At 46.7% G+C, this 25,116-nt stretch overlaps 1 long non-coding RNA gene across 1 annotated transcript in view; it reads right to left on the reverse strand.

Annotated features, from left to right (window-relative positions):
- LOC139044589 (uncharacterized) overlaps positions 1–22,982 on the reverse strand; it is a 60,392-nt gene extending 37,410 nt beyond the window's left edge. Inside the window, exon 1 of the long non-coding RNA XR_011501654.1 lies at positions 21,513–22,982. This is a non-coding gene — a long non-coding RNA (uncharacterized lncRNA). The remainder of the gene's footprint in view (positions 1–21,512) is intronic.
- Between the last annotated feature and the right edge of the window lie 2,134 nt (positions 22,983–25,116).

Consider the following 25,116-nt stretch of genomic DNA (forward strand, 5'->3'; position numbering starts at 1 on the left):
CACACCTTGGTGGCCCCATCAGTTGGGTGTATCTCTGCTTAAAATTCACTGGGATAAAATGTTTCCTTCTCTATAGTCAGGGCATGTTCTTGGCCCTTCAGGGGGCCTTTGAAAAAGGCTGGTTTTGTAAGAGTAAAGCGTTGCTATCAAGAATTTTTAATATATTCCCCAGCAATTGAGAGATGACACTGGCCTCGGAACGTCCCGAAAGAGAGGCCTCTGAAGGGATTTAGAGGCCTCCCGGAGAGCAGGAAGGTCGAGTTTCAGGCTCTGGGCTGAGGAGAGGCGACTCCAGGATGCAGAGTGATGTCAGAGGCAGGGAGGTGCTGCTTGATGTTCAGAAAAGTAGGAAGAGGGCAGAGCACAGGGCAATAAGGTTCCAGGGGTCTGTGTGGAGCAGGCAGCCAAGCCAGTGAAGCTCAGCCCCTCAGGGGGCCTCTTGGGTACGCTTACTGGGAGCTGCTTCTATTGTGCTCTGGCACTTAAGAGCTCTGTGGGCTTCCAGCCTGCCTCAGAAAATGATTTTGCAGGCCTTGACGCGAGAGCACCATATGAACTCCAAGGCAACACCAGAATTTCCACAGAGTGGGGCTTAGGGGTATTTGGACATGTGTTTTCCTTGGGGCTGGGGGCATTGTTTTACCCAGTGCATATGTTGGGTGGGGGGTAGACCGGCTGGACTCAGCCTGGGTTCACCAGAGCCACCAGGGGTCAGTTCTTCCCTGAAGCCTCTTCTTCAGGGCCCTCAATGAGAAGGGGTCAAAGCAGCTGTTCCTGTAAAGTTGTCGCCTCTCCCTGAAGGTGGCACAGAGGACAGAGAGAGAGCAAGAGATCTGGAGAAATCCATGGCGTTTATGGGAAACTTCTTACCAGTAAATCCTCCAAGGACCTCAGGCTGACCTACCAGTGCAGAGCTGGAAAAACCAATTCAGGCAAATAGCCGGTCAATTAGTGGGGAAGAACCAGACCCTGTCAAAAGACTTGTTTTCCTGAAGAATGTAATCAATTCAGTCAAGGTGATTGATTCTCCTTCCCTAAGGGGCTATGGAAAGCAGCATCCTATGTGAAATCTGTTTCTGGAAGTTTCCCCCAGCCATTGTCTGCAGGGGAAGCACGGCATTTCGCCCATATTGAAAGTTAGGGCAGCTGACTGGTTTTTTTTTTTTTTTTAAGAGTAAAACTTAGAAAAGAGAGAGAGAAAGCCCATCAGAGTGCTACTGCCCACCTCTGGTCTTCAAATCCTCTATAGACCAGGAAAGAAGCTTCTGGAACTACCCTGGTCTTCTGCATGCTCAGAGCAGTTAGTTCTCTGAATTCAAGTCTCACACAGCGATCTGAACCTAAAGTAATTGTTTCTGACCTTAAGGTCAATCATTGAATTGACTGTGATCTTTATTAAGAGGAAAATAGTAGTCATTTCATATTGCAATAGAGAGTTTTTGAAGAGGAAAATATGACTCATGAGTTTGAAAGGATGGTAAAATCTAATAAAAAGACAAAGATTCAACTACTTATAGTGAATTTTCCAAATGAACAGCTCATACATTTGTATGAAAAATAAAAATTTAATAACACACAGGTGAATAATTATAATTGAATAAATAGGAGAAGTCAGTGAAATCATCCATGCCCCAAAGGTGGCCGGCACAGGTGGGGTTGTGCTTCCCCCTCACAGGTAAGCAGATGAGACAACTAGCTGTGTGGCCAAACCACATGCCCCCAATATTCAGAGAATTGGAGCTACAAAGTGTATTTCCCTAAATGGGTCTGAGGGCTTGGTTTTCAACGATTCTTGTAGGATCATAATCCACCAGCAGCTGCCTGACTCCCAATTAGCACCACTTGGCAGAACAACGAGCCAGGGGCCCTCCCCTGCAGTCCTCCGGCTCGGTGAGGAGGGGAGAGGTGGTCTTAGAAGATTATTGCCGTTGTCTGCCTTTGGTGTGTTGGGAAATCTCTTCCAGATTTCTAGTGCCTACTTCCCCAAGATCGTTAGCCAAGTCTTCAGGTATATTCGATATTTTCAAGTTAGGAGAGAGAAGAGCCAGCTTGATGCCATTGTCCCGGCATCTTTTTGTATGGAAGCCATTCAAATACATAACCACATTACAAATTATCCCACCCCAGCCAGACCCTCCCCAGCATGAATCAAGGAGCCCACAAAGCCTACTTTACATCGAACGCTGCTCTGCACAGGCCTCCATCTGCCTGGGGAGCAGGACACAGCTTTCGTCAAGGTCCAGTGGTGCCTCCCCGAGAAGGCAGACCCGCTCCCAGAGGGCCCACAGCACTCTTCCCTCATGTGTGGTGCCATGGAGCCCCCAAGCCCCACGCTGGGCAGAAGGTTCGTTGTGTTTGGTGACACTGAATATTAGCTGTGTTGACAGAGAACTCGAGAACACCAAGCTGCCACCTGTCCTGACCCTGAGGTGACCCTCTACAGTGTGACTGCTGCTCTTCCCTGAGCTTACTGACCTCTACGCACATTTGGGCCTCAGTTTCCCCATTTGTCAGGTACATTGAGATGAAATAGTTTCCAAGGTGACCCCAGGACTTCCCTTCTAGCAAACTGTTTGGTGTCCCAGGGCTGCGACCCTAGGACCACAAACTACATGGCTTATAACCACAGAAACATATTCACTCACAGTTCTGGAAGCCAGGAGTCCAAAATCAAGGTGTTGGCAGGGCTGTGCTCCCTCTGAAGGCTTCAGTGGAGAATCCTCTTTTGCCATTTCCTCGCTTCTGGTGGTTGCGGGAACCCTCAGCGTTCCTTGGCTTCTGGCCGCCACACGCCAGTCTGTGCTCTGTCTTCATACGTTCTTCTCCCCTGGGTGTCAGCATCTCCGTCCACATTTTCCTCTTCCTATCAGAACCCCAGCCATGGGATTAGGGTCACCCTAATCCACTATGACCTCATCTTAACTTGATTATATCTGCAAAGTCCCTATTTCCAAATAAGGTTACCTTCACAGGTGTCAGGGGTTAAAACTTCAACATATCTTTTGGGGACATTATTTACGCCTGTGCAGAAACTGTATATTTTCCTTCCATTGCATTCAGTTGTGGATTTTGACGCAGAATTTGGCATTTGTGTTGGCTTCCAGGTGACCACAGGGTATGTTCAGCATACGCACTTTATCTTTTGGGCCAAGGGAAAAGTTAAGCTACCTCTGCAGAGATTCAGGACTTCTACCAAAATCAGAGGGTAACTTTGGACAAAATGGCCCCTTGCCACCTTTCTGGAATCTTCTTCAGCCCTCTACTTTACGAGATGAGAAGAGACTTGAGTTTTCACCGCTCTCATCGGAGAGGCAGGCTCGCTCGTGGCTCTGGGACCCTGCTCTCCAATCCCGGCTTTACCTTGGACTAGCTGTGCAAACCTGAGCACGTCACTTCAGCCCACACCCCAGGGGATGATGAAGATAGAACAGTGCCTGCTCATAGGGTCACAGTGGGGACCAACTGCATTCCTAAACAATCAATGCTGGTGCTCTTGGGCCCGGAACTCAGGAAGGGTTGGATGAAGTTTGATGATAAAGTTTATCTGGCACAGCCCACTGTTGGATCTGAGTGTGGGTCAGTAGATTTCTACAAAGTTGCAAAGTTGGATTTAATGTTATGACCCAAGGACACATCTAAGAGATTTGGGAAAGATCTCTATCAATAAGAATTCTGGGGGCCGGCCCCTTGGCTGAGTGGTTAAGTTCACGTGCTCCACTTCAGTAGCCCAAGGTTTCACTGGTTCGAATCCTGGGCATGGACATGGCACCGCTCGTCAAGCCATGCTGAGGTGGCGTCCCACATAGCACAACCAGAAGGACTTACAACTCGAATATACAACTACATACTGGGGGGATTTGGGGAGAATAAGAAGAAAAAAAAGAATTCTGAACACAACGATGTTTAATGAACCATGTGTCACAGCTGGTGCTGAGTGCCTTACATTCCACATCTTTGTACACAATGAACCTAAAAGGTAGATCCTGTTTTGATCCCCATTCTACAGATGAGGAAACTGAGGCCCAGAGCGACTTGCTCCAGTCACACAGCTGCCCCTGTAGCATTAGGCTTCAACCCAGGCAAAACCAACTCTTAACCCCTAAGTTCTACTACTGGAAGATTTCCACCCCAGGATCGTCTCACTGAGAAAGACTGGGTCTAAGATGGAGGAATCCTGCCTTAGGCCTTGGGAGACAAGCTGACCGCATCAAAAGCGCAGCATCCGTGGCAGGACCCAGCCCGACACACACACCTGAAGCAGCAAGACCCCCACCCAGGACCCGTCAGCTCTGCTCACGCCCAGCTGGCGGCTAGCTCTCCAGCCTCTGGGTTAACGGGCCCCACTCCCTGCTTCCTCCTCTCCACTCTTCTCAGCCCAGGAGGAGCCGCAATCATTTCCAGACCCTCCTCACATTGCAGGCTCGGGGACACCTGGCAGCAAACAAAAAAACACACACACGAACGAGAGTGACGGCTCCCATCCTGGAGGCCGGGTTTCTCCCCGTTTCCCAGGCAGAAACACGCAGGGGTGTAAGCTGAGCCTTCCGGGGTCACAGTTGGCCGTTCGGTAACCCCGGGCCTCATGCCTCCCTTCTTCCAGCCCCCAGCTCTGTGAACAACCTTTGGCACTGCTGGAACTAATGGCCCAAACACCAGTCAGAGCCTGGCAGCCACTTGGGGCTGTACTCTGTCACTGACCACCCATGGGTGCTCAGCCTTTTCTCTGTGGCAGCCACAGAGCCACAGAGGTGAGGGGGAGGGGACACCAGGCTGCAGCCCCACCCCAGGCTCAGAGATGCCACCACTCCTGGCTGCCCACCCTCTCTGGCCCCACCAGGCTCACGCATCCTCTTCCTTCGTGCCTGGCTTAGGCTTTGACTTAAACCCAAATCAAAGGGTCTCTCGAGGGAGGAAGTCCGTGACCAGGGCAGCAGGGAGAAGCACCCGTTTCATCAAGAGGCTGGACTTCTGCCCACTGTGCTGTTTTCCTGCTGACTGGGCAAGTTATCAAACCGTCCTTAAGCATCAGTTTCCTCTCTATTAAATGGGTATGATGTCATCTTCATTGTGTAAGAAGCAGAAGAATGCAAAGAGGGTCCCTACAGCACTGGGCAGAGAGCCTGCCACACGCCATGGGTGGAATTTGCATCATCGTCATCAGAAGAGCAATGGTCATGAATTTGGAAAGGGCACTTAGCTGCAATTTGGGGGAGGGGGATGGAAAACAGGGCTGGGCTAAGGATTCACAGGGGAGGGGTGGTTTCCCATGACCTTCACCTTTCTGGTCTGGGCTTTGCCGGAATGGGGAGAGAGTGACAGGACAGGTGGACTGGGAAAGGGAGTTGGAGAAGATGGGTGTTAGAGGGAAGAAAAGAGAAACTGAGCTTCCCCAGCGCCTGGCTGGTGCCAGGGGCTAGGCGAGAAACTTAAGGTGCTAGTTCCTTCAGGCCCTACTCCTGCCCAGCAGAGCAGGGGAGGTTTCTCCCATTCTGCAGAAGAGGAAGCTGAAGTGTGGTGACAGTGAGAGATGTGCCCCAAGTCCCTCAGCTGGCTAGGTGATCGCACTGAGAGTTGAACCCAGCTCTGCCAACCTTCTCCACGTAATGGGAGTTTCACACCATGAGGTGGACACAAAGCTGGTCAGGAGAAAAGCTACCTCCCAAAATAAATAGCAATGAAAGCCACAGTTGGAAATGGCCTCCATCAGTTAATCCAATGCTCCTTTTGTAGTTGAGAAAACCAGCTCAGAGAGGTTAAGGAATTTGCCTAGAGACACACAGTGAACTGGTGGCAGGATGAGGACTAGAGGCCAGATCTACAACATCATGCTGAGTCACTTCAGAATGGCCTCCGAACTCTCACAGCTCAAAAATACGGACTTAGATCTGGAAGGAAAAGGGATCTTTAAAATGTACAGGAAGAAAGTTCCAAGGGTCCCTTGGTGAGAAGTTTGGGTGAGCCATCTATTCTGGGCTCTTTCTTTGTCCTATCTCAGGGGGCACGCCCCCCTGCAGAGCATCTTCTCCCTCTGCTCTCTGTGAATTTCCCAGCCCACTCTGACAATGAATGCTATTTCCTCATCTTGATCCTTCTGCGCAGAAAGGATCAAACACCTCACTTTCTGGAACTGTGAACTTTCACCTCGCTTTTCGTGAACTATTGTTGAAAGGGTAATAGACCCCTGAAAATGTAATTTTTCAAGAAACATTTGTGTCTTGAAAATATACCTTGTGTCAAGAGGCCGCATCATTTGAAAGAACATTCTCGCTGATCTGGAAGGATTTTGGTAGCTGTTGTTGAGAGCTGTGCCCGGAGAAAGGGGTTGGGTTAAGTGCTCCTGATCAGGCTGACCCGAGACCCAGCCCTGGTCTACTCAGGTGCCTTCAGCCTGAATCGTCACCATCATGACAACGGTGTTCTGCACAATAACAGCTATTTACTGAGTGCACACGTATGCGTCAGGTGCTATGTCAAGTGCGTTACACGATTTCACCTCACACACACCCTCCTCAGGCTCCCCCCGCCAAACAAAGAGTGTAGTCACTGTTACCACTTTACAAATGAGAAAAGTGAGGACCAGGGAGGTCAAGTCAAGAGCCAGGTTTTGAAGATGTGCCTCTAAGCTGTACCCTTAGCTATGAGGCCGTTGATTAAAAGCTCTGCTAGTTCCATAGAAGCATCAGATGTAGACACATCCGCCTCCTTTCCTCTCTCACCAGCCACTCCTTTCAACCAGGTGCGCCCAATTCCCTGCTCTTACCTGGGAAGAGCAGGGGACTATTACAAAGCCTTCATATAGCCAGTCAACAAACATCCTCACATACCGGTCATCTGATTAGGTGACAGGCACTGTCCCATGCTCTGGGACTCAAGGGTGAAGAAGGCAATGTTCTGCCATCAGGGTCCCATTGTCTCCCGGGTGAGGCAGGCCATCAACAGGGAAATCATGGCCCCAAAGGATAACAGAACAAAAGAAGGTGTGGCAGGAGCACAGCAGAGAGGAGCCAAGGCTGCTAGAATGTGGCAGTGAAGCTCCATCACCAGGAAATGTGAAGAGTGAAGGGGAGTTTCCCAGACACAGAGTGAAGCGCAGGGAAGAGCACTTCATGCTGAAGGCACGGCCTGGACGACAGCACAGAGGCACGAAAGGATGGGGCAGGCTGAGAGCAGTGAGAAGAGCAGCCTGCATTTCAGGCCTCCCCTGACCTTGTTGGGGCATCAGAACTTGCTGCCCCAGGGCTGAATTCTGACTTCCTTGTGCACGTTCCTAATCCCCGTCTTCGATTCCAGGGGCATCTCTATTTCTGACAGGCAGCTGACTCTTTCGTAGATTTGGAGCTGTTTGTCTGCTTAAGTGTTGCTCACTTGCCAAGACTGTGATGGAATCCTTGACTTTTATACTCTCAGGTCCTAAATTTCAAAGGGCCAAGATGGCTTCTAAATTTACCTCTGGATCCCTGCTCCCCAGCACTGTGCTGGGAACATAATCGGTACTTAAAAAATAATGGCAGTGAAGAAGTCCTATCCTGCCTGGTTTCTGCTTGGTCCCCTGAGGACGGTGCCCATGTGTCCAGAGCACACTCAGGACCACTCCTGAGGCTGCAGGTTCCAGAGGTGGTTCCTGCTGCCAGCCCTCACCTGCCCTGGCCTCCTGCTCGCAGCCTGCCAGGTGCGCTGGCTCTACAGTCCAGGCTTTCTGAGCCCACGCCTCCTGGATGGGAAGGGAGGGCCACTCCAACCACCTGGTGGTCCATGGTGGGCTTCGAGAGGTCCAGAGCCCCTTGACATTGCATGCAATAGTTTGGTGTATATGCATATGTGTGTTTTTATGGAAGTAGTTCAGTATTGTCGTTAAGGGGTTGGCTCTGGAGCTAGACTACCTGGGTTCCCAGCCTGACTTTACTACTCACTAAATGCGATGGGTTGATTGTCTTCTCCAAAAAGACATGTTGAAGTCTTAACCCCTCAAGTCCCTCAGAATGGGACCTTATTCGGAAATAGAGTCCTTGCAGATATAATTAGTTAAGATAAAGTCATTAGAGGGGCCCTAGCCCCACATGAGTGATGTCCTTATAAGAAGAGGAAAAAGACACAGAGAGACACGAAGAAGAACGCCATGTGACGACAGAGGCAGAAGCTGGAGTTATTCAGCTGCAAACCAAGAAACACCAAGAATTGCCAGCAATGCCAGAAGCGAAGAGAAAGGCACGGAACAGATTCTCCCCAGGAGCCTCTGAGAGAGCACAGCCCCGCCGACACTTAGATCTTGGATTTCTAGCCTCCAGAACTGTGAGAGAATAAATTTCTGTTGTTAGAAGCCACTCAGTTCTACTCTGTTACCGCAGCCCTGGGAAACTAATACACTAAGCATGACTGTGGCCAAGTTAACTTTCTGTGCCTCAGTGTTTGCATTCGGCAATGGTAAGTAGTGCCTGCCTTGTAGGACTGTTCCTACATTAGATAATCCATGCAAACACTCAGCAGAGTGCTTGGGGCAAGCAAGGGCTCAGTGAAGGTTGCCCTCATTGCTACTCATGGTTGGTTGTTTGGTTTTTATATGGAGAGGGGACCATGGCTTTCACCCAATGACAAAAAAACGGTTAAGAAGAACTGCCCTAGGTCTTGTCATCTACAGGTGACTGCAGCAGAGCACTGAGCCCTCCACCTTCCTCTAGCATCCCCTATTGCACTATTTGTGTGCAGCGTCCTGCCCTGCCACAGAGGAAAGATGCTGGAACTCCTATGTGCCTCCTCTGTGCCAGAGCAGCACTACTTCTCATGATTCACACGTATCGTCTCATTGCTTGCTGATAGCCGCTCAAAGAGGTGAGAAAAATCATCTCCCTTTTACAGACGGAGGAAGCAAAGAGCCGCTCACTCTTGCTCCCTCCTGCTAGAGATGTCATACATCGCCTGCCCTGCCACGTATGCATCTCAGGAGACCACGGACCTTCACTGATTTGACCAAGCGGGTGGGTAGAGTTGGGGATCCCAGAACCACAAAATCTTGGGGATAAGTCCTCAACAAAGGTCATGGCTTGGCCACAGAGAAGTGCTAAACTGGTGGTAAATGGAGAGTCAAGAGGGTTTAGGAGACAGAAGCAGAGGGCAACAATCCCCTGGTGTTTTTCGTGATAATGGAAAGTTATGTCACAATCCACCAAGTTAGACTCTTCCTGCTGACTCTTGCTATCGCTGTGGACTTTACCATTCTCACCGCAGCCACTCAGCCGGTGATGCTAATGACTGGGTACATTCCATGCTATGAGAAGGCAGACACCATGTCGCCCGGGGCATTTCCTTTTTGGCTCCTGCTGCTAAAAATGTCCAGCCCAGGTCATTGCTCAAGTCTGAAAATCTACTCAGCCACGTTCCTTAAAGCAATGACTCCATTTCCCACTTCCATGAGCTAATCTTGGCTTCCTTTTCTTTGGCTGAGCACAGGCCTTTAATGCATGAACTTCCTCAAGCCATCCAGGAAAAAGCTGAGAGCAAACCCCAAATGCACAGAGTTACAAAGAAACAGGCTATTCGCTTAAAGTCTTCAAGAGATTGGCAGGAAAATGAGTTTTCCTGGATGGCAGAGCTACACCTGGAGCAGACAGGCGGAGCACAGGAAGCACGCTGTAAAAGAGATATCTTGGCCAAGTGGTGATTTCTTTACCCCCAAGCCCTGGAAGGGTGTGTGTGCCAACATCTGCCACCTATTTATTTGCGGAGCTTAATGAGAATGGTTGATTCTCTCTCTAAAATGGTTCAATCCTTTGATTTTGTGGGTTGGCTCAGTCCCCCAAAAGTCAAATTTATTTTCAACTTTTCATTAAAAACAACAACTTTTGTGTCGAATGTGTTAATTATCTCAGTGAGTAAACGACCAAACCTACTGGGTATACTCATGCATGTACCAATGTCCATGCGTGTGGATCAGAATGGAGATGTGATTGAACTTTTTAAAATACTGACAAGAAATACTGTCTTGTTCCTAGGATGGAAGAAGGTATTTAAATATGAATCATCCAAACTGGGTTTCTAACTGGGGTCACAACCTGTGCACCTCTCTTTGTCCCTGTACATGCCCCCCCGCGTTGATTTTGGCCCCATCTTGACCAGCTTAGGGTTTGGATCCTGACAGTTGGGGGCATCTTTCCTGAAAAACAGAATGTTGAGAAGAGATGTTCCAAGAGATGGCATTTCTGCTCCATCCCAAATGTATCCTTCCTGGGTTATTTCAGCATTTCCTTCCCGGAGGTGAGACAAGACACCAGATGTGGGTGCAGACCCCGACCCCATCCAAAAAGCACACTGACATCAGTGACCTTTTCAGCAGTGGTAGAAGAGGGGCCACAGAGACCTCGGGCAGCTTCCCCAGATAGCCCAGGATCCCGGGGCTGCCCAGCCCAATGCAGGCCAAGCAATGAGTGATGAGGAGCAAGCAACGCCAGCCAGATCCGATGCCTCTGAGTATTGATTGCCAGAATGCTCTGAGGTTCACCCGGGCAGGGAGGTAGGTGCAGAGCCACACTCTCCACTTGGACGTTTTAGAAAGAAGGAAATTCCCTGGAACATTTGGACCCTTTTGTAGTGTGGCTCAGAAGTGCCTCAGAGCTAAGTGTTGGGTTGTGTGTCTTTCTTTACAGCCATGGTCTGAAGCTGTGGCCTCCTAACATTCGCCTGTTGAAGTCCGAACCCTTAAAGGTGGCAGTATTGGAGGTGGGGCCTTGGGAGGTGCTTAAATCATGTGAGCGGAAGGTCACGAATGGGATTCGCGGTCTATAAAGGAGGCTCCCCAGAGATCCCGCAGCCCCTTCCAGAGTGTGAGGACACCATGAGAAGTTTGCAACCTGGCAGACGGCCCTCACCAACCGTGCTGGCACCCTGCCCTCAGCCTTTGAGCTTCCACAACTGTGAGAAATGAAGTTCTGTTGTTTATAAACTACCCAGTCTGTGGTGTTTTGTCGTGGCAGCCCAAACAGACTAAGACATTTACCATCACAGCCCACCATTTTGTCACCTTCCACCATGGGCTGGTTGCCCATTTGAGGAGTGGCTCTCTCTAACAGCCTTCTCCTATACTTGGAACTTAAGAAAAAAAGAGCCAACGGCATTTACAACAAACTTTGAGGAGCCTAAAGGACGTAGTTCAGTTCACCAGATTGCCCATCTCTGATGGACTCAACAGCTTTGCCGGAATGCACAGACTCCCCACTAACCACTGCCCACGTGGGAAGGGCATGCTTCTGAGCGCCAAAATAAAAAACAGCCTGAGCATCCATCATTCCCCAAATGGGATGTTTCATTCTCCCTTCACACTGTTCTGGATGTTCGGAAGTAGCATGATGTTGATTATTTCTTCTTTAGGACCAAGTGGCCGCAGCCACTTTCCACAGCTCCACAGCCAGCCTCCCCAAATGCGCCGTCTAAATATTTACCGTAGCGTAACATGGGGTCAGCTTGAGTTCATTAGTTTTTCTGATTATCCCCAGCATTTGATGTGAGAAGAGAGTGCGGCAAATACTGTAAATATTTACAGACTACTAGGATCAGAGAGTCTGGCTTTGGCTCCAAATGGCTCACCCCACATCTCTCCCACAGGCAAGACAGGCACCACTGCACATACACTGAGTGAAAAACCCACAGGAAGGTGCTAGAGCGGCAGCTGCAGGCTGGGACCACCGCTCGTCGAAGGCAGAGCTAAACAGAGGTGCTCGAGCTTTGTATTTCTATAATGGAAGCACCTTTAATTATTCATAAACACTAGAGTTTAACACTATTTATAGTATTAAAGTTAATCATTTATTTAGCACAGTTTCTCCAAGAGTTCAAGATAACCTTTCTAACGCTCATTAAGCAGCAACTTGTAATAATTAGTACTTGTTCCTTTTCTGCCTTCTTGGCTGGACCATAGATGTCCCAAGGGCAGGGCCAGTACCTGGCTGGTTGCTGCTTTATCCTGTGCTTAGAACACAGTCTTTTACATAGTAGGTGCTTAATACATATTTATAGATTGAACATGTCAACTCAGACCTTCGCTTTTCATTTGACTTTCAAAGACACACAGGCAAGATATTATTTTGAGGTTTAAGCTCAGCTAGATTAAGCTCCTTCCTATGATGTTACCTTAAATTTCTCAGTGGTAGACTCTGGGGTCTTCTAAGGAGCCTTGAGCAGAATCAGGTGGTCTGGTACCCTCTCTGAAACTAACTAGCTGCGTGACTTTGAACAAGCACGCACTTAGACCATTGATCAAGAGTGCTTCGCCTGGGTCTTTGGACCCCCTAGAGATCCATGGATGGGCTTCAGGGGCTCTGAAACCCCTGAAATTGTATGTACAAATGTGTGTGACCCAAATGTGCACTTAGGTCTGGTGAGAGAGAGGCCATAGCTTAATCTAGACCCATAATGAAAATAAACTTAAGAACCACTCTCTGTTTCTTCAATATTTCAAGATGGTGGCGGGACAGATTAAATCAGCCCTGCCTGACACATAAATTGAGGTTTCCTACACCACGAACCCCTACTCTGAGCCCCGGACACCCCTTCCAGCCCACTCCCCTGCCTGAGGCCTGCTCCCACCTTGATCTAATGGACCATTCTCCCATCCCCACTCCATGTCCCCAAACTGAGGAGTGGCCCTGCTGGCCAGGACTGAGGACCTGTGGACTGGCTTATCACCATGGGCCCTTCCAGCTCTGCATTCAAGCCCGTGCCCACACGTCCTTCCTCACCTTTAACAGAGTGCACAACCTTACACAAACCTTTCTTACCACATCCCAAACCAATATTCTCTTCTATCTGGATCTGCCTGCAATTCTGGCTTTGTGGAATGTTTCTATGAAAAGAAACACAAGTGTCTCTCTGGGCTTATGAGGCCACTGAGTACAGGGCCTTCTACCTCATTCTGGGTAAAGCAGCAATGAGTAGAGTCAAGCCTTGGGTCCTCAAGGCCCAGAATTCCAGCCAGGAATTAAGTGTGAGGAAACTAGTTAGCCCCATTACTAGCAGCTTCTAGTGTCTATGTACAACATCGATTTGGCGAAAGTAATATTTGTCTTGACCCTTCTGCCTGTCATTCAGTCATTAGCGTACCTTCCTTCAAGTCTAGACTTTTCCATTGCTAAGACTCATTTAAAAATGCAATGACACTACTGAAGGTGGTGGGGTTTGGGATTGGTGTTGCGTTTTTAAGGTTATCAGCTAACGCCTTATGCATGTTGTCACTTTTGCAAATCCAGGAAAATATGCTACTTGTAGGAAGGTGAGTCATTTGACTTCTGTTGGCTCTTGTTTTCTCATCTCTAAAATGAAATAGTTGGACAATACTAAGTAAATAGGTTTCAATTATAGTGTAACTCTGGTTACTTAGATCCAGGCTTTTCAAATTTTATCGTGTTTGCAGATCATCTAGGGGTCTTATTAAATGCAGATTCCAACTCAATAGTCTGGGGGTGGGGGGAGGGCTTGAGATTGCAAATTCTTGTCAAACTCCCAGGGGACGCCAATGCTGCTGGTCCATGGAGCAAGGTTCTAAAGTGCTGTATTGGAAGGATTTTGAGGCTAGTATGGACCCAGGCAGAAAGAGGAGCAGGACTGATTGGTGATACCTGCCCAGGAAATGAGACAGGAGGAAAATGGCTGTGAAATTACAATACTCAGACTAGATATTTCTTAAGGAACCTTCAAAATCCAACACAGTAGTTCTCAAAGTTGGTCTCCTGACCAGCATCACCTAGGAACTTGTTAAAAGTGCAAATTCCAGGACTTTGCCCTATACCTACTGAATCAGAAGTAGGCTCCTGAGATCTGGAGTTTAACACAGAATTTAATGAATTTTGTTCAAGGCTCATCTGGCCTAATTCCCACCCTCTAGGAGTTTCTGTTGCACATTCAAGTGTGAGAACCATTGATCCAACTTACCAGTCAGTCTTCAATAGAATTGATGTCTATCCATGAGGACGGGAATGAGCACAGGTTTGGCATGAGAGACAGGAGTGTCCCAAGAGAGGAAAGGGGTTCTGGTAATAGAGTTGGGTCAAAGCCGGAAACACCCCTCCCTATGTCCGCTGTTACTCAACTGTGGAGCTCTGATAAGAATCATTAAATATTGAGTGTATTTCAACCTCTGTTTGTCTTCCCCAATTAAGTTTATCTTCCAACCCACAAAATGTATCTCTGGTTCATGTTTTTAAAACTGGTCAGAATTAACAGTAGCATGATCTACTTGTCATTCCCACAGCCTTGGGAATTGGGCCAGATGAGCCTTGAACAAAATGGAATTTTGTTCATAGCTGGCACTTGAGCTGAGTCTTGAACTTGATCAACGGTTCTCTTCTGACCAGTCTGTTTCTGTATTGCTTAGACATTTTAAACAGCAGGCCCCAGAGAGAGTTGGACGCTAAAACCTCAGGGTCAAAGTAGAGTCTTAGCCCAAGGGAAGTTGACAATGATAGACCAACTGCCAGTGACTCTTTCAAAATGAAGTAAAAAATCATCTACACATTGAAAAGCAGGAAAGGGCTCTCTCTTTCTACCCCATCTCCACAACTCTGGGAAAAGTACTAAACCTGAAGCAAAACAACACTTAGGTGTGAAACAGATTACGGCACACAGCTGGAGGCAAAGAAGTTGCGATTCCATCCAATTACACCAATTTAATTGGGTGTTAAAAAAATCTTAGGTCCCAACAGTAGTTGCCTGGCCAGACGGCAGTCTGTAATGGGGAGAAGAGGCACCTCTACTTGTTCCAAATTATGATTTGGGGCTGAGGAGAGAAAGCCCAATACATTGCTTAGAGTGCCCTAAGGTGGGTGCCATTTTGGCTTTGAGGATGAACTTGGCATCCGGTCCAGGTGTTGAAGACTTCAAAGCTCTTCTCCAGGGCTTATAAGAGCACAGTTTGAAGAAGGAACCTGCAAATTCTTTCAGTCCGTGGACCACTAGGAATAGCCCTGTATTCAGACTCTTCAACTCCTTCTTACAAGTCTCAAATCAGCCTCCAAATATGTGAACAATTGAGCACAACCTGAATGTCCAACTTCAGGAGAAATGTTTTGAGAAACTTATGCTACATCAATACCATGGCAACAATTGCAGCTAGTAAAAATGCGCATGAAGAATTTCTAATGAAAGGGGAAACGTTTGTGATATAAAGTTAAATAAAAAATGTGGGATATAAAATTGTGGTATGGTATGTTCTCGACAATGTACAAAAGACAGAAAAGTAGCCACAATTTAAAAGTGATTTCCTTTTAATGATAGATTGATAGGCAATGGCTTTTCTTCATCTTGTTTTACTGTATTTTCCAAAATTCCCACAACTTCATGTGTTATTTTTATGCACAGAAATAAAAACAATTCAATTAAAAAAATTGTTCCTACTCAGATGTGACGCTTTAATCTGGCTGGTCTGTCCTCTATACCTGGCTTGCGCATGTTTTTTTTCTACCCCTTTGCTCCAAGAAATTCTCTTCCCCTGGCACCCTCTGTCTGCTTTCTCTTCTCTGCTTATCCAAACCCTCTCATCCTTCAACCTGTTGGGTTCCCTCTTCCTCCCTGGAAGCTACTGGAGCCATTCTAGTCATGGAGCATGCCCCTTCTGAACACTTATACTACAGTTTCATTCACACCATTTGTGAAGCCCTAGAATGTTAGGGATCTCTTATTGTCAACATGTTGTCTTCATGCCAAGGCCACACACCTCAGACCGATCACCCCAGAATCCCTGGGGTAGGGCTTAGGCATTAGTATTTTTTAAAGCTCACTAGCTGATTCCAATGTGTAGCTAAGATCGAGAATCACTGATCAAAAGTCAAAAGTTACCTCCTATAAATACAACAACCATGTGTCCCAGATTTTCTGAGCCAATTCCAATTCAAGTATCTGTCAAGTTGATCCCACATAAACCATGGAAGCTTCCCAGAAATCTTGATGTTTTAGTGCTTAACTATTGTTATTATTATTATTACTGTAACCATATTAACAATGAATAATTTTTAAAGGATAAGTATATCCCAAATATATCATGGGATATACTTACCCTAAAAATGTATTCATCGTTTATTTGAAATGCAGATGTAACTGGGCATCTGTATTTTATCTGGCAAGTCTTGCTTCAGGAAGTAGGGTTTCTATTCTTTTTTTTTTTTTTTTTTTTTTTTAAAGATTTTATTTTTTCCTTTTTCTCCCCAAAGCCCCCCCGGTACACAGTTGTGTATTCTTCGTTGTGGGTCCTTCTAGTTGTGGCATGTGGGACGCCACCTCAGCGTGGTCCGATGAGCAGTGCCATGTCCGCGCCCAGGACTCGAACCAACGAAACACTGGGCCGCCTGCAGCGGAGCGCGCGAACTTAACCACTCGGCCACGGGGCCAGCCCCAGGGTTTCTATTCTTGAGGGCTTTTATTTCCTGTAGTGCTAGCACGGAGCCCTCACATGGTCAGGCTGAATCCCCAACATGGCTGAGTTTCTGATTATAGAATAGAGTAACTCCAGAATCAACCAGGAGAAAGCGGCCCTGCTTTCCAGGCTCTATCACTGAGCGGGCCTGTTAGCAACATCGTATTTGCAGAAGTATAGACGGAGGCCAACATATAAATACTGCTTCCAGGATGCACCTAGAGTTTGAGAATCACTAACGCATATTGGGCAGCAGCTCAAAGTAGAAGGTTCTAGAGTGAGATAGCTCTGGGTGTGGATCTCATCTCTCCCTGCTCATGTATGATTTGGGGCAAGTTAATGGACTTCCTACCACCTCAATTTTCTCATCCGTAAAATGGGGATAGCAACACATTTCCACCTAATTGATTAGTCTTAAGATTAAATGAGATAATCTTTTAAAGCACCTAAAATAGTGTTTGAGTCATTATTATTATTAACATAAAAGGAATATATTTTTTCCAAACTCAGTCAACAAGCAAACAAATATACTAAGGGGCTCATGGCCATCCCTACCCCAACTACTCTTCTTATCCTGCCTTGTCTAATAGAAGCAGACAGTAATGACTGGGAAGGGGAAAGGAGATAAGGCTTCTTCAGGAAAAGAGGATAAGATTCTTCTAGAATTTGAGACTGAACACTGTTTAAATAAGGCAGATCCTAGTTGGTGGAATTTTATGCAAATTCCAACCAAGTGGCTAGCCTTGGTAGGCAGATTTTGTGCACCTGAGTGTGGTCCGCCAGCAAATCCAAGTAGAAATGAGTGGCCAGGGTCACAGCAAACAGTGGTGTCTTTGATTGCCCCTGAGCGCTGGAACCAAGGGCCAACACAACCCTTGTGTGTCGCTTCTTCAAATTCCTACAGGTCAAAAAGCATGTTTCTCTCTCAGTGATTGTTTCTACCCTGGGGCAATTCAGGATCACCTTGTCTGATGCTGCCCACAGCCACCCCTTCCGGAATAGCGAGACACTAACCAGACTTGATTTTTCGGTTTTTCAAAAACAAGTTTGAAAAATATCACCTGGGACAGCCCGAAAGAGAATGCCAGCCTGCTTGCTCCCCAGCAGTCCACAAAGAGAACGTCAGCCGCCAGTCGCTGTCAACTTTCTGTTCAGACTGTGACAAGCTGCCACGTGGGGAGGAGAAGGAGGCCATGCAGCTACCCTAGGCACTGGGCACACCATTCCCACACAGACCTCAGGAGGGAAGTGAGAATGGGGCCAGAAGGGGACAGGGGACAGAAGGGAGTCAGAGAGCCCAGCAGCCTCAGGTCATTTCTCCAAGTTCATCTTATAGTCCCAAAATATCACCTTATGGGGAGTTCTCAAGACCTGTTTGGGAGAGTGGGTGGTGGGTAGGAAGGCTGGCCCCATCACTACATGGGCAAACCACTCAGCCTCTCTCAGGCCCCATACCCTCCCCTGTGAGATATGATGGTATCCTCTTTTTCTTCCCTACAGTGGTTGAGAGGGTCAAGGAAGGTCACAGATGTGACAGTGCTTGGCAAACTGCGAAGCACTGGAATTATTCTAGGTATTATTATTGTTATTACCTCTCTTTCTCCCCTAGGACAATGAATCCACTCAGATGTTGAAACAGCCAACGCTCTGAAGAATTCCATGATCTCTACTCATCTGACTCAACTTTAACCAGGAACGCAGCTCACGAGCCCATGATAAACAACTGCTGATGGCTATTCTGTTTCCCCACAGTGTACTTGAGTTCTTTTCCAGCGTCTGTTCTGTATCAGAGAAGGTAAAGCTGGCGAGCAGTGGGGGAGGGAGAGAGTCAGTGGCGTTCAGGTGATCAGGCTGAGGAGCGTGTTGGGCTGGCGACACGGGCAGGATGAGTTAGGCATGGAAAAACATCCTGGTTGCTAAACCCGGCTCAGAAATGGGGTTGACTCCCTTGGTCTCCTCACTTGATGCGCACTCAAATGAGGTGATAACACACTGCAGAGGGCAGGGGGCTGGTTTTGTGGTTTCCCATCTGGTCTCGTTTGGCGTTGGGGTTTGGCGCCCCTGACAGACACATGCAGAACAGCCTTGTCATCCTGAATCAGACAGCCGGCCACAACGTGCACGAATGTGTGTGAGATTTCACACATGTTCCCTGGAGGAAAGAGGCCATGGAGCAGGACAGGGGGCATATTTACGTTCTCTGCAAGTGTTTGGAGTTTTAAAGGAAAAAAAAATAGACATTTCACAGGGCATGTTATAAACCAAGGTCGGCTTTCCCCCTGCATGGTATTGAAGAAACACCAACAACCGGAAGCAGGAGAAAAATCTAACTCCACTCTGCTACAGTTGGGAATGCCCATCTGATTTATTCAAGAGGCTCTCTTTCCTTATAAATTCCACCTACTAACATCTCACAGCAAAACTTTCCTCAACAAGACGCAGAGACAGGATGGTATTAACATGCTATTTAAAAATCTCTTCTGAGTAGTACGGTGTCTATACCACATGAAGAACCAAAAAATGAAGTACCTTGAAAACACAAAAGTGAGCATTTAAATATATGGCTATTTTTACTTTTCTGTGTTATTTGACTTTTCACAATAAGCACAAATTACTTGACAAAGATAATAAAATAATTGTTTAAAAAAAGCAGTCAGGATAAGGACTCCTCTGGGCACAAATTTACATCAATAATGATAATGCATTCGGCATTATTTTTCTCAGTGGTCTTAGCCAACCTTAGGCATCTTGAAAAGCGCCACTGTGAAACTAGCTAAGAGGCACTCATGAAAATGCCAGAATGTGCTAGAGTTGAGCAAATAATTCCACATATGATTCCATTTAGTAGCCCAACAACCCTGTGGGAGGACAATTATTATCCCCATTTATAAGGGTTGGACCTGAGACTCAGAAAAATTCAAATATTTCCAGTTCCCATAGCTAAAAGGGGTTAGAGCTAGGACTTCTGATTCCATGTCCCCCATTCCGAGACTTAGCCAGAGGCCAAAATAGTCTAGTGGTGAAGTTTGCAAGTCCTAGTGCCAATTGTCTAGGTTCGAGGTCCAGCTGTCATACTTACTTGCTTTGCTGGCCTTGGAGAAGATATTTAAATTCTCTCTTAGTTCCCTCATGTGCAAATGGGGTGATAAGAGTAGGACCCATTTTACAAGGTTGTCGTGAAGACTGAATGAAACGATACACAGAAAGCACTTAGCCCAATGCCAACATTCAACATATGTCAGCTCCCTGAACTTGGGAGTCACTGAGAATGCACGCATCAGACTGTTCCTATTTCCCATTCTATCAAGGTTTCCTGGTATGTCTTATTTTTCAGTCCTCTTTGTAACAGAACCCAATAGTCACCGTACCGATTGAAAGATCTCTCCACACCCAGATCTCTGTTCCCCAGGGGTGGGAAATTGGGGCCAGCCCTGCTTTATTGCGAAAATGTAAAAACATCTCTTCCAATGCATCTTCCACAGCTCCTAGGAAATAAACAATGGCCTACAAACTCCTCAGACTTGCCCAAGATGCCCAGTTAAGAGAAAGGAGTTGGGCTCTTCCTTGGGATAACATAGATACACCTTTTTGGATAGAGTAAAACATTATTTAAAATAATTTCATCACTGGAGAAAAGGGATAAAAAAGTCTTCCTGGGAAGAAGGAAACACCCACTGTGACCAGCATTTATGCCTGAGGGTGTGCGCGGGGAGTAAGGATGGTAAATTTCAGTATTTTTACATTTCAGGAACGTTTGAATTTCTTACCACAGATAAGTATCATTTTGTAATAAGAAATTAAAAGGTGGCCCCGTTCCTCACCCGGGTAGATATGCCCAGTAGAAATTGCCCCCAGGCCCTTCTCAACAGGGAAACTCTAATTTTTTCCTTAAGATCCAGCTCAGTCCTCACTTTCTCTAGGAAGCCTTTCCAGGGGCATTCATTATCTCTTCTTCTGTGATCCAACAGCACCTTGTACCTGCCAGTGTTATGGCACTTCATTAACTCAGTCTTTCATTTGTTCATCCATTCAACAATGCACTATGAACAAGGCCCTGTGGGAGGCTCTGGAAAGCCAAGACCAACAAGGCAGGCAAGGTGCCTGCTTGCATGGAGACTGTTCTGGCGGGGGATGGACAGTAACCCCCAGTCCTGGATTCCTGAGCTGTCCTTGTGTAGTGGGCTCTAATGGAGAAGAAAGAAGGCCAAGGGAGCATACACTTGGGAGAGCTGAGACAGGCCAGGAGGCCTGGGAAGGTTTCTTTGTGCAAGTGACTTTTCAGCTGCAAACCGAGAGCTGAGAAAAAGCGTTAACTAGGTGAAAGGGGTGGTAGGAAGGCCAGTAGGCTTTTGGGCTGAGCACCCAGTAGGCACTGAAATGAGAAGGAACAGAGCTCATCAAAGAAATGAGAGTACACCAACCTATGACGTGTCAGAGCCTGGAGGAAGGGCTAAGGTGAGATAAAAGAAGCAGATCCCATGATGCTTTGCAGACCACGGGATGTTAAACCTTGCCCTGGGAACAGTTAAAGCCACTGAGACATTGATCCCATGGACAACACTGGTTTTCTTGTCTGCTCACTTCCACGTTGACAAACCAGCTCGTAGCTCAGTGCCTGCAGTGAACAGGAGCCTAATAATTATTGGTTGGATGGTTGAACCAACTCACCCTAAAGAGGAAGAGCTGCAAGCAAAGAGCATGACTACACATCCCGTCCCCTTCTCCTCCCTTGTGTCTCCCCCAGTCCAGGCCTGCAAGCCGAGAAGTGTAAAATCCACACGGAGGAGTCATTCTTAACGAGACGCAGAGCTAGGCCATTTCTCCCACCTCATAGTCCTTCCAGAATGTTCACAACTGGCATCAGACACCATCATCCTGACCAAGGAGAGGAACAAACCAAAACCGGAGCCTCAGAAGGGGTAAGCATTTGCTGAAGACTCCACAGCACAGCCTTGGCTGCTTGGAGAGTCGTGTCTTGGCCAGTTGTCAAGGGCTGACTCCTCCATCCCCTGCCTAAAACACATATTTATAGGCTTAATTATGTGACTTTGCCTTCCTTGGGCTCAAAGAGAGTAGGTGTAGGAGCATTTTTAATGCTGCACAAAAATGAAAGTATACTCACAGCATTCCGACCTCAAACCAAACGTCAAAGCAGTTGGATCCCTCAGCGGCAACGGAATACTTTTGATAGAACGGGAAGTCAATTGAGAAATCCTAAAAAATTAGAGTTGGAAACGACCTCTGCACTCACAAGGGGCAGGTCCCAGGAGCCCCCATAGAATTGTTGCCTGTAGTGAAGGGTCTAATATTTTGTCCACTCAAGTTTTAAAGATCTCTACCAAGGGCTGGCCCCTGGGGACGCCTCTCCACAGGGCAATAGATCTTGCTGTCAGGGCTTTTTTCCTGCCATTCAATCTCAGTTTTCCTTTCCTCCACTTCATCCCATTTGTCTTTGGCAATGATTTCGACAAGAGTGTGCTGACGCTGGGAAACAAAAAGCCCTGTCTTTGCTTTCAACTTGGTTTTCCAGACTCCTCTACGTATGGAAACTTCAAGATCCGGGAAGGAGAGGAGGAGGGGAAGAGGGAGGCAAGCAGACAAGATGATGTTGGTTCTGGAAGAAGCCATTTCAGAGCGCCAAACCCCAAAGCTTTGAGCCCCCGAGTGGACACGAGCAAAGGATAGTAATGCCTCTGAAGTGTGCAGTTTACATGGGGCCTGACTCTCAGAAGCAGAGGGGACAGTCACTGGGTTTTCCGGACAGCCTAGAGTTTGACAGCCTCAAGGCGCGACGGCTGGGACAGAAGGTGGCAGCAAAGCATCAGGCTCTGTGGGCTGTGCAGTCCTTCTGGATAATGCAGCGAGTCCCAGCTATTTGGCATCCAAACTCGGAGAGCATGTTCAACCGGACCGGCTGGGGAAGCTGTGCTCAGGCCAAGAGTGAGCTGCGAATCAAGGCTCTGGCCAGTCATTTAAGACAAATCCCAAAGGGTCAGGATTCTGTGAGCAAAGTCCATTTTCTCCCGAAGAACATCCTGCAGCCAGAATTTAATCCGAAGAATAGCTTGAGTCCTAAACAGGGATGTCAGTCCAAACTGATCTAAACGCATAAACTTGCCATCTGGTCTGGTATGGTGTGTGCAGATTTTTGTGTTTAAGGAAATTTGGGGTTAATGCATTTTTTTTTCTTTATTCTTTCCAGCCCCCAAGCTATTTATTTCTGCATTTGTCTCTGGTTTTCCGGTTTCCCTTTGCTTGATTTCTTACTTATTTGTTCATGTTTGCATGCGATCCTTCCGAAGCAGAGATCTAGGGAGTAAGCATTTTTGACTTTGGGCTGGATTCGTGCTGGGGAACCAATTAAATGTACTGCCCACTAGGGAGAGTGTGATATTCTTTATTACTTTCTAATTTCGGGCCCTGAAATGGCTTCAGTGATCAGAACATTCTTCTGCTTAAGAACCTCAAGAAGCCAGTGGAACGATGCTTTTCATTTGCATTTCGTTTCTAACAGTCCATACTTGCCAAGTGTACTCCAAGGATTTCCATGAGGCCTCAGATTCCTGAAGTGGGGAAAAAACAGGACAAAGAAACAACAAGGAAACTTTCCCCTAGTTTGCCTTATCATCCTGGAAACTGCCAGCGACTTTGGAAAAGTCTTTCATTGAGAAGTCAGTGAACTGAGAAAAAAAGGATAGAGAATTAGAACAAAACAATTTCACTGGGTCTAAATCTATTTAAACTACAATAGTAAATCACCACCATGCTCTTTCTCATTACCCATGGCCTGAGAGCAGGGCCTCCTAAACGCTTCTTAAGGCAAAGGGCAGAGTCTTGCTTTATTCCTAAGTACGCTCACAGGAACCCCCCACCCCGGCTTCTCACTGCTGTTTGTTTCATGTCTCTTTCTCTTCCTTAAAGAGTTAGCATGAAATGAAACAGAAAGGCTTGAAAAAGGGGGTGGGGGGGGCGGTAAGTCCACATAGGTTCTAATGAGGAAGAAAGAAAGAAAAGTCCAATTCTCCTTGAATGTCTGAATTTCTATTTATTTATCTTTGCAACGAGGAAGGACGCCTTAAAACCCAGAATTGCTCTTTGATAAAACCAAATACTAACAACCCAGCAAAACAGCTAAAAGCCCAAGTTATGAGCCGTTCCAAATCCTTTTCACTTGCCATGGGGTCTTGGCTGAGATTTTTTTTTTTTTCTTGCTTTTTCTTTCTTGCTTTTTCCCCTCACTTCCCTGCTTAGCCTGGAGGTAATTGTGAAGGTTTATCTGAAGTATCTCCCTGATATTCGGAGGGGACTTTTCTCTCAAGCAAATACTCCCCTGAAAACGGGACTTATTTTCATTCCCATTAAATAATGTTCAGTGTTGAGTCTTTCACAGTGAATTGTTTCTCTCACTGAGCCTGACAACAAAAACTCACGCATATAACCACGCTCGGTGAAGACTTTTGTAAAATGTGATTCAAAAATTAACATTTATAACTTTATCATAAGTCAGCCACCATATTTGCTATTACGTGATGCTCCATTTAAACCATCTTTCCTACTTTTAAATAGAAGTCCCATGAGACTAAAAATGTTTATCTTTATTGTTTATAGCCCTGTTAAGTACCACTTTATCATATGATTTAAAATTCAACAATATAATTTAGCAGTCAGTATTTATTTATTTAAAGAAAGGGTAAGTGTTTCTTCAGCGTTTGTCTAAATTTAAAATCGCAAACCAAACCATCTTTCTTTCTTCCTTCCGTCTTCCTTTTCTTCCTTCCTTCCTTCTGTACATTCATTTTAAAACCCAGCAACTGAATGTTGTTGGGTTTAAAAGGTCTATAAAAATTCAATTTCCCTTCAGGAATAAATAGTTGTAGATTATTTGAAATGACCAAATTTCTTGACAGGTCTTTAGGGAGAATACTTTATGTAACTTTGACTAAAAAAGGCAATGTTTCAGATCAAACTATAGTCCAGGTCTACACTGCAAAGAGGATCGAACCAATTATACAACGAATAGAAGCATAAATGCATGAATGAAGGAATACACAGGCAGACGTAAAGCAGAATTAAAACACTCAAAGCATCCAGTTCGCCGAAGCACTGAGTTACCTGGACAACTGTCTCAATTCCCCATGAGCCTCTTGCCTACAACTGAGTAACCACGCATTGGGCAACCTCTCGCCTCCTGCAAGAGACAGCAGATTGTGAGCCTCTGGGAAGGAGCACTATTTCAATCAACCAGTTTGGCATGTTGCATTTTACAGTTTCTAAAATTAACACAGAATGCAAACAAAAACGCGGGCTGGTGTGGAACCGTATGCAAAGGACACTGTCACCTGGTTGCTTCGAATCTGTTCATTATCGAAATTAGCTGCCTGGTTTGTCCTACTCCCATTTTTGAATGCACACCATTAATTAACAAACCTGTCATTACGTGCTGGTAATGACCAGCTTTTCCAGGATTCTCATTTTAAATACAGGATTTGATCGCAGTCCCAAAGCTGGGAGGTGAGGGGGAGGTGGAAGACGCAGAGCGGGGGAGAAGGCCGAGGAGATTCACAGGTAGCACCCGGGACTGCTCCGGCTCCCCTCCGTTAGTAAAGCAAGGACTGTACGTGGAAACAGGGCCACTGTCCTTTCTTGCATTGAGCAAAGCTAAATTTTTCCAGGCTTTGCCGAGGAATTTTCTTCACAATATCTGCATGAATTATGAAGCTGACTTC

Source organism: Equus asinus, chromosome 2, assembly GCF_041296235.1.
Source record: "Equus asinus isolate D_3611 breed Donkey chromosome 2, EquAss-T2T_v2, whole genome shotgun sequence".
Lineage (NCBI taxonomy): Eukaryota > Metazoa > Chordata > Mammalia > Perissodactyla > Equidae > Equus > Equus asinus.